The following is a 10,899-nucleotide window of genomic DNA, read 5'->3' on the forward strand; positions in this document are numbered from 1 at the left end:
GTCTGAAGGTTAGGGTGGTTGCAGTCACGGGCGGAAATGCTGGAGAAACGTCATTTAGCTTTGGTGTGAGCACTTCGGCTGGAAAAGGGGCAAATGAGTGGTGGACCTATTGTTCCAGTCGGCTGCTGCTTGGTTAGCCCTGCTGTATTAAGAACTGAGCATCTTCGCGTGGATTTACAGCATCTATGAGTATGTAGATAGTGCCCTGTGAAAGTGATAAATTGGTTTTACAATGATTCACTCAAGCTTGTCCATTGACCATTAATACCATGACAATTCCAAGCAAGATCATTTGCAATCATATTATTGTGCAATCATATTGCATGCAATGCTAAAGGTCCTGTGAGATGTAAACAAATCAAGAATAGTCGGCTTTAAAATGCAAATGCGAACTGTTTTTGCCTTGCGTTCGGCTGATAGTGTAACAGAGAAGCATATGTACAGCTGAATGGGAAGAACAGGATGAGGCACGGCATGAAAGGCCCGGCTTGGTCGATGATCCGTGAATGATAAGGCCCGTATGATGAACGAGTACTGTACGTGCGTTACGCACTTACTTTGTAAGTCAATTTAATGCACATGCGGTGGCGGCGGAAAGTCTGGAGCGGTGACCCTAGTCAAATAATAAAATCGCACACTGCTGTCTCACTTGCCTTGCGTTTGCTACAAATCTAAAACAAATGTAAAATTATGCTGATGCACCATACGGTCCAATGGGATACGCATATAGATGTTCGATGTAATATACGACGATTGGGTCGCTGCAACGTAGTGAAAACAATGGGTCTCCGGCAACAGATATTGACTTCCCCACAGGATAACAAACGCTCCAGGTGGGATGCGAGCCGGCAGGCGTGTGTGTTTGCGTGTACACTTTGTGACGACTGTGAAATGTAATATTGTTTTTGCGGTGCTATCGATCACTTATTTGCGATCTAGCTTCATTCGGTACCTGTGTCATTTATTTCCCAAAAAGTGAGGTACAATTTTATCTTATTTTTGTAGTATTTGTAATATATTTATTTATTGTTGTGATATACAGACAATGAAACACCAACTGAAAGGCAGACATGACGAGCCGACAGAGAACAAATAATACAACTCGTGACGAAGCGGGCCACAATATCAACGCCTTACAGTCATACGTTTTCAATGAAGCAGAGATGGCGTTTTGCAGCTGTGTTTTACACTGAATGATGTGTTCACAAGGCGTCAAAAACGAAGTAGTCCAGCACGTGACAAAGCATGCACCAGCCTTTCATGCCCACTGGCATACACTTTACATGGTGCGATGGTTGTGGATTGTTGACATAGGAATGCTCGTAATGCATTGACCAAGAGGGGAGCAATGACTTATTCAGGGCTTTTTATTTCGATGATCAAGGAATCCCGTGGAGTGAAACAATGCGGTAGCAGGTGGGAAGCATGTTAGCCATTGCGTTCCGGTAAAATTTGCGTTACATGCTGTGGGAGGCGGAGACAGAAGACAGCAACATTTTGCAACATTCCAAAAGGCCAACAACAAACTTGTGATTCATAGGCTGCAGTATTGATACGATATGGGGAACAGAGCTCTGAAGTTACGTAGTTGTTACCTGCGTTGGTGAGGAACACTAGAACATAAATAAGACAGTTCTAATAACCTTATTTCTCGTGGACTAGCCAGGAGAATGGACAGATGGAGGCATCGACATTTTGGTTACTTGGTGACCTGCAAAAACTGTAGCTCGCTGTTTAAACAAAACCTGAAGAATCTGGCGAGATCGGCAGGCAATTTTGAATTTATCACTGACCTTCGTTTGGGTAAAGGCATGGAGCCGAAATACCAATGCATCTAGAGGTCCATTCTCCTGCTTATTCTACGATGAATGAGGCTGTCAGTACTGTCCCATTTACATGAGGTCTGAAATGGTCCGCTTCTGCATGACAATGTACTGATGTAGTGCCTGTTTGTACTGCTATCATGTTTTTGTATTGATGTTAACTCTCCGGGAAACAAAGCGCTGTGTTTTCTAAGCATGAGTGTGTTTGCGCGTGTGCTGTGTGCGGTCAAAATGAATAATGTGTTGCAAAACAAAAGACAGTAACATCAAATCATTGCAATGGAAAATTGCTCTGATGAAAATAGCAGACTTCATGACACAAGTTAAATTAGCCTTTCGACTTCATCTCAACCTAGACTTTTGTGTATTTGGGCCGACGAGAGTAAGTCATTGCGGTACACACGGTGAAAAAGCACCGACGACAAATTACTCGAACAAGCAGAGAATATGAAAGTCTCAAGGACTTATCACGAGCAGCGCCGACTTGCGGTGTTCGAGTTGCTTCAAATGGGAAAGTCCGCTTCGCCACTCAATAAACAACGGAAGTGGTGCGGCACCTCATCATCATGGGATGAGAAAAATGATAAAAGGACGATAACGTCATGTGCAAACTGGGCCATTGAATTGATTCTGGGCTTACATTTGTGTTCTTCACGTATGTCCGACTCAAACCTTAGAATCGCTATGTTGTGTGCTGTTGCACCATGATTTGAATGATAACGAGATGCAAAAGCAAACGAACACCGCTACCGAATGAAAAATGGTGCGTTACATAGGTCACATCTTGTCCTTTCTCCAAATAAATCGAAGATGTCCCCTGATGTGTTACCTTTTTGTTAATTAGAAATTTCTTCGTCCGTTAGCTTTATAACCCTGCCCTATTTTTTCATGCAATACCCCACTCCCTTTGCGAGAGGTCGGCTTTGATACCGTGAAGAACTGGCTTTTATCGCCGACCAAATCTGGAAGGCCGTAAATTGTCACTTGAATCCAAATCTATATGAAACAGTTGTAAAGCAACTTCAAAAACCAGAAGCTACACAGAACAAGTATAAATGAAATCCAGTGCGTCATAAACATAATCAAACTACAATTAGGGCGTTGCTCTTGCCGGAGTTCGGTTGCAAACTTATCAGCTGGACAGATCCAAAGTTCCATTTGCTGCTCATGCCGAAAGGCCTGGTGGTTAGGACGTCGGTCTCGCTGCACGAGTAGCCGGGGCCACTCATTCGCCGCCCTTATTTTTGTTTTAACCCCTAGCTTTTCGCGCACAGGACATATTGGACTCTCATCTGTAGGAATGATAAAAAGCTGATGCTGAACCCACGGCTGGGGTCAGGATGTGGCGTAATTCGATAGTACAGGTTCACGCTTCACGATGGCAATACAAGCTTGGTTGTAAACTCGGCCCAGCGTGCCAAAGCCTGGTGAACGACCGTTGGGTTCAGCATGTTGGTGAAGGGTGGCAGCATGTTCAGACGTCTTCGAACAAACAAAGGGTATCAATATGGAATATTGCGTGATAATAAATCGCAGATGTTGCTGTCTCCTCCCCAACCTATACACGGTACCTCAAGCTATTAACAGAGCCCAGAGACCATGCCACATCGAATTACCGCATCATTTTCTGCTGTTTCACTGCAGCCAACCACAAAAACGCTGTTTTAGCCACCTCGAAATTGGATAATGGACTCGCCGTTTCTTTAAACCCATTATGCTGGACACAATGTGACAAAAGCGGCACAACAGGCTACATGACACTGAACACCAGGGATCCGGCACTGAACACCGGAGGTTTGGGCGGGCCAATGCTCTCTCGCACCTCCATCGGGTGTTATGGCTGGTGCCGAGACATTCCGCTCTGTGACAGCCTAGGCTAGGCTAGAACAGGAACGCTGTCTTCGGCCAGTTTCGATCTGTGTTTCAAATGGCTTGTAAGCAGATAATAATTATTGCTGAGATGGAAGCAATAGCTCGCTGCTCGATATTTTGCTGTGCACATTCATATGTTAATCATGAATTTCAAAACAGAGTTTTAAACCATATCATACAACAGGTCTCACCGAAGGCAGAAAATACTCTTAAGTACTCAAGTGATTGTATCCAGAGTCAAGAACTCATGATCTGTGATCAGAATCATGGGTGCATATCGATATCCGTGATTTAAATTTTTCTCCATTTCTTACTGTTTTTTCAATTTAATTCAGACTAATTGACATCTGTCTTGAAATATAAAAGGTCTTCCATACTGCTTCCTCATAAGCATTCCACAGAGCATGCGGCGTCACGTCGTTTTCCATTGAGCTACAACTAATTGACTTAGAACATTTTACGACTGAATAAGACTGCCGACAAACCCAACATCGACGGCAATCGTCTCTCGTACCAGAGTAACGCCTGCAAGCACGGAGTCACGGCACGACTCTCCTGGATCGGCTCTGACTCGCTCAGACGACCTCAGAGGGCGCGGCGGCGGCGGGGCGACTCCGACTTCCCCGGAGCACGGCGAAGAACAGCGCCACCAAGAACAGCAGCAGCAGGAAGATGTGGTCGAAGATGATGAGCGCCGTCGGCATGGCGACGCGGCGGCGTCCTCCGCAGAAGGCCGGCCGCGGCTGGGACGAGCGAGCGTCTTCGTGCACGGTGGTGTCTCAAAGACGGATGTTACACGCGTCTCAAGCTTGGCTGTCCGAGTCCAGGCGGCGGCTAGATTTGGCCCCGGCTGGTACGCTGTAGGGCCCGCATAACGACAGCGGGCGATAATATGTTTTCCAGACCTGAGTCGACCACGACCACGCGGGTGTACCAGCCACTACAGGGCAAATGAAGCGTGACCAAGGAGAGAGTGCCAGCCACCAGCGGCCAAACGAAGGGTGGGATGCTGCCCGTAGCAGGGGAACAGTTCGATAATTGAGTTAGGAATCTGAGGTTGGCGAGCCGGCCGTGACTCAGTCGTCTGACTGGGGCCGTGACTCAGTCGTCTGACTGGGACCGTCACTCAGTCGCCTGACTAGGGCCGTGACTCAGTCGTCTGACTGGGACCGTCACTCACTCGTCTGACTAGGGCCGTGACTTAGTCGTCTAACAAGGGCCGTGACTCGGTCGTTTGACTAGGGCCGTGACTTAGTCATCTGACTGGGACCGTCACTCAATCGTCTGACTGGGACCGTGATTTAGTCGTCTGACAAGGGCTGTGACTCGGTCGTTTGACTAGGGCCGTGACTCAGTCGTCTGACTGGGACCGTCACTCAGTCGCCTGACTAGGACCGTGACTCAGTCGTCTGACTGGGACCGTCACCCACTCGTCTGACTAGGGCCGTGACTTAGTCGTCTAACAAGGGCCGTGACTCGGTCGTTTGACTAGGGCCGTGACTTAGTCGTCTGACTGGGACCGTCACTCAATCGTCTGACTAGGGCCGTGATTTAGTCGTCTGACAAGAGCCGTGACTCGGTCGTTTGACTAGGGCCGTGACTCAGTCGTCTGACTGGGACCGTTACTCGGTCGTCTGACTGGGGCCGTGACTCAGTTGACTCATCGGCTCAGGCGGGCTGGCGTTCGACTGAGACGCTCTGTCAGCTTTCAAAGCGTCGCCAGGTCACCCAGCCCAGGCCATCAGCTGGCGAACTGTGCCTTTGGCCGAGACACGCTGGGGAATTATCCGACAATGCGTCACCTCCACCACGCGCTTTGACTTTCGGTAAGGCGGTCCGACAACTCAGTACGCCTGTGAGACGGTCGAGTCCGGCTGCGGGACAGCGGAGTCCGGCTGTGGGACAGCAGAGTCCGGCTCTGGGACGGCGAAGTCCGGCTGTGGGTGTGGTGAGTCCTGCCGTAGGACGCCTCAGCCCATCGGGGCGCGGTCGAGTACGTCCGTGAGTAGCCCGGTTCCGGCTGTGACACTGGCGAGTCCAGCGGCGGGACGGCCGAGTCCGGCTGTGGGACGATCGAGTCCTTGTGGGACGGCCGAGTCCGGCTGCGGGAAGCCCAAGGCAGCTGTATCACCTCAGGGGCATCTCGAGCCGAGCTGGGGTGCGAGCGTGACACGTGACGTTCCGCGACCCAACACAACAACAGAGCATCGCTGGAGCAGTGACTCTCGCCATGACCGACACACTCAGCGGCAGATGAGGCCAATCATTTGGCACAGCCAGGGTGGGCAAGACCGGACGGGATAGCACCGAAGGTTTTCTCTCGCTGCAGAAATAATCTCGATCAATTTTGTTTCCCATCAACAACTAGCTTGCATGCAGCTACGTCGAGAAGTTTTGGAAGGAGCGTCAGATACAAACCGGTTTAAGTTTTCTTCGCTTTGGGTCAGCCCAGTGACATACAACAGTGTCTATTCACCGCACTTTCACTTATACTAAGAGATATGACCACACCGGAGCATGCACAGGCACATGCGCTCACATATGCAGATAGGACGCACATCATTACTGCGAACGTGCCACAGTCAGATGTTATCGTGGCCAGTACATTTGAGGCCACCAGGTCATGTAATTGACGCGGATATGTCTAACGGCACATTAGATTTACCTATACAATGAATTACCATTGCCAATTATACCTGAAGCACTCAATAACGCATTCATACGGTTTGACTAGGAGTCGTTTCAAGTTAACAGTCACAGACAATGCCATTAGAAATAGTTTATTATTCCACTTAAACTGCGATCGCTTCCCAAAAAAAGCTCGTCGAAATTAACAAGCAATTAAAAGATAAGCTCGGCAGAAAAATATGCCCAGGAGCAATCCCAGTTCAGTAACACGCCGTCTACCCGCACATGCAGTCGTCGCAGGGAGCCAACCAGCCCCCCCCCCTTCCCCCCCCCCCACACACAATAGGACATGCTTGGGCATACCGTACTGTGCGCCTCCTCACACTGGACTCCGCTGGTCCAGGACAGAGTCCAGGCCGCGCTCTGCGCGCTCCCCACCCGCAGTCTCGGCGAGCACTGCCGGATCCTCAGCAGATGAGCACGGGGCGCCGCCACCATCGATGATACGAGGGCTCGTCGAAAGATGCTGGCAGAAAGTCTCTACTACCGGGCCGTCAAGAGATAAACCCCGGGGACTCCAGGGCCGCCGCCGACGATACGACGGTCCACCAAAAGATGTCGGTGAATAGTTCTACAGACTCTGCTGCTGGACTGTCAGATGACTCCAAGGGCCGCCGCTGATGAAACGAGGGTCCGTCGAAAGATAACAGCAGACAGTTCGATGGGTTAGTTTTGAACTCGGCTGGTATGTCATAGCTCACATCTACTAACGGACAACTAATGGTATGTGATGGGCAGTTGTCTCGACCCCCCGCACCCCACCCACTAACATTGTACGGCATAGCTCGTGGTAGGGAATCAAAACATACGTGACAAGAAGAGCGGGGTTGGTATGAGCATCGTTGTGCAGACACTGCATATCTGACGTGCACCGGGGTTAGTATGAGCTACGTTGTGCAGACACTGCATATCTGACGTGCACCGGGGTTAGCATGAGCATCGTTGTGCAGACACTGCATAGCTGACGTGCACTGGGGTTAGCATGAGCTACGTTGAGCAGACACTGCATATCTGACGTGCACTGGGATCGATGCATGCTAGGTGGTGCGGGCTCTGCTTGCCCGCACCTTTTTAAAAGCGTGCTATAGGTATCTTTTCAACAGACTTCAGTTGTTGTTTTTTACAGCAGTTTGTTTTTCAAGGCTATGTGCTTTGGTTGGCTGGTTGCATTCCAACTATTGTAACCTGTATAATTGTTACAATCCGTATGTGATGCGACGCTATGTTGCAGGCTCATGAGAGCATAATTTTTGTAAGAATCCTATACTTTTATGCAATTTTTAAAACCTCAGTTGTAACAGAATAAAGAGAATTGCGTTTTCATCCAAGTAGGCAAGGCAAACACGTACAACAGCAATACTACGATGTGCATACCCTTCGTTTGATGATTGTTATTATCATATCATTTCGAGCAAACAGCCAGCACGTGTTTGGATATTGCTAGCAACAGCAATCCCTGAAGCCAGCTGTGGGGTTTCGACAGCGTCGTGGCTACGCTGCGCGTCTGGGAAACTAGAGGCACAGAGCTCAATTCCACGCGGTGTCCGCCTCTCCGGGCAGGGCGGGCGACGCCGTATACTTCACAGCCTCAGGAAGTGATTGCGTAACCTTAATGACGATGAAACCAACCATTCCTTGTGATCCTCACGGGTCGATACCAGACCCGCAGTTTTATCATCTACCATTAGTTCATCCTGTCGTCTACCATCATCTACCCTCCAGTGTTCGGTTCGAGACACCGAGTAATGTTAAAAGCAGCGATCGCCGCCGTCAGCGATCGGTTTTTAGTTAAAGTGGCGCAGGGTCAAAACAACAGAAGGAAAACCAACAAACCCTCAACGATACCAGCACTCCATCCGCGGTTTGTGCTACGACTCCTCCATGCTTTAGCTGCCTGCGCTGAGGAAGCCGGGATGCCTGCGAGCTCAGAGTACTTTATTCGACGACTGCTCCAGCGAGGTCAGCTTGGAGTTAATCTGATTCTATACATGCCATTACCGTCCCCATCCCAGTTAAGCCGATGTGATGTCACACAGAATGTGCGCCCCCACCGTATTTACGACAGACATCCGATGGCACATCTATCAAATGAATAGGCTGACTAGGGTAAGAGAGTGGGTGCGGCGAGCCGACAACGATGCTCACTATTTATCACACAACACGAAATCAGCACAGGCGCCATCGAGCGCGAGTCAACCTCTGGCAACCTCGCCACGCAGCCGAGCCGGTGTGACGCCATCGATGACGCCCCAGCCTGTGGCGTCACACCTCTGCGGCGTTGCTATCGTCCAGAAGGGCGCTGGTGTCGTCCTGCACGACGGCGGGGTCCCTGGGGGCCGGTGGTGGTGACCTGCGCAGGTACACCGCCAGCGCTAGCAGGCCGCACAGCACGACAAACAGTACGAACAGCACGTCACACGTGAGGAACAGCTGATGCACCAGGCGCATGGCTGCCGGCCGGAGGGCGTGGAGCCGCCGGGGCGGACCAAGGTCGTCCGGTTAGGTAAGCGGCCAGAGGAAGTCGCTTTACATGGACGCCCTGGCTGTCGGCGCTGACGGCGACTGAGGATCGGAGGCCGACGCGCTGATGACGACTGGGGAGCGGAGGCCGAGGCGCTGACGGCAGCTGAGGAGCGAAGGCCGAGGCGCTGACGACGACTGGGGAGCGGAGGCCGAGGAGCTGACCGCAGCTGAGGAGCAGAGGCCGAGGCGCTGACCGCAGCTGAGGAACAAAGGCCGAGGCGCTGATGGCGACTGAGGAACGGAGACCGAGGCGCTGACCGCAGCTGAGGGGCGGAGGCTGAGGCGCTGACAGCAGCTGAGGATCGGAGGCCGAGGAGCTGAAGGCAGCTGAGGAGCGGAAGCCGAGGCGTTGGCGGCAGCTGAAGGGCGGAGGCTGAGGCGCTGACAGCAGCTGAGGAGCGGAGGCTGAGGCACCGACGACGACTGAGGAGCGGAGGCCGAGGCGCTGACGGCAGCTGAGGAGCGGAGGCCGAGGAGCTGACGGCACCTGAGGATCGGAGGCCGAGGAGCTGACGGCAGCTGAGCGGCGGAGATCGATGTACTGACGACGACTGAGGAGCGGAGGCCGACGCGCTGACGGCACCTGAGGATCGGAGGCCGAGGAGCTGACGGCAGCTGAGCGGCGGAGACCGATGTACTGACGACGACTGAGGAGCGGAGGCCGACGCGCTGACGGCAGCTGAGGATCGGAGGCCGAGGAGCTGACGGCAGCTGAGCGGCGGAGACCGATGCACCGACGACGACTGAGAAGCGGAGGCCGAGGCGCTGAGGGCAGCTGAGGAGCGGAGGCCGAGGCGCTGACGGCAGCTGAGGGGCGGAGGCCGAGGCGCAGACGGCAGCTGAGGAGCGGAGGCCGTGGCGCTGACGGCAGCTGAGGAGCGGAGGCCGAGGCGCTGACGGCAGCTGAGGAGCGGAGGCCGAGGCGCTGACAGCAGCTGAGGAGCGGAGGCCGAGGCGCTGACGGCAGCTGAGGAGCGGAGGCCGAGACGCCGGGCACGACCAGAGATGTCGACGACGGGACGGTGTTGGGCCAGACACTAACAGAGCAGGCGGCGGCTCAGGTCCTGACGTGGTGTGGTCTGCTCAACTGACCACCCAGGCTCTGGTCCGGCTCAGACGGCTGGTCCGGCTCAGACACTGCCCAACACAGCGCCGAAATCGTCGCCGAATAACACGCAGCGTTCGCAGTCCACCTTTGCACAATTCTCGTCACCAGCGCTGAGCCTTCTTTCAGACGTTTATTTGCGCTCTTCTGAACTTTCAGCGTAGTGATCGCCTCACCCTGAATGACAGCGAACAGTTAGAAGGGCAAACACTTTGTCACTGGGCGACTTGTGCAAGTCCGGCTGTCGCGACTTCGGACTAGTCAGATTTTGTTCGGCGCTTGTTCAGCGCCGCGGGCGCCAACGCCGTGTCCAACACTTAACAAAGTGGTCGACGGACGACATGCCTTCTTAGGTGCTTAGCATCGCACCCAGCGTAGCAGATATCTTCAGCTGCCGTCCCATCACCCATCGACGCTGATGTCCACAGTGCAGTCCCCGCCAGACGTCGCTCGTTACTCACGCATTGATGTCGCTCGGCCCCGCCGGCCGCGCCGTCCAGAGGTGCTTTCACAACTAACAGCACTGCTGTCCCCGCCGATGCCGGCCAACACGGCCCCGTCGGGACTCGGCCGCACCGGTCCGGCCTGAAGCTCGCCCAGCGGCGCAGTTTGGGTGCGGCGCGGTTTCTATTTACCGCGCCGACACAGAGACGGTATTGATTCTCGCAGGAAAGCCCTGCGGCGGGCGGAACGGCGGCGGTCCTGCCGACGCCTCCCGTGCGAGACGGCAGTGCCGGAACTGACCGCTGGACCTGTGACCTCCCCGACTTGTTCCCCAACCGCTGACCCTGCCCTGGGGGGCCATCTTTTCTGGCCCAGCACTAGAGGCTCGAATGGTTTGCAGTTTTAATGACGACGGGCTAGATTTCCCCACCTGGGACCGTGTAC

The sequence above is a fragment of the Pollicipes pollicipes genome, unplaced genomic scaffold (genome assembly GCF_011947565.3).
Source record: "Pollicipes pollicipes isolate AB1234 unplaced genomic scaffold, Ppol_2.1 Scaffold_6052;HRSCAF=7182_pilon_pilon_pilon, whole genome shotgun sequence".
NCBI lineage: Eukaryota > Metazoa > Arthropoda > Thecostraca > Pollicipedomorpha > Pollicipedidae > Pollicipes > Pollicipes pollicipes.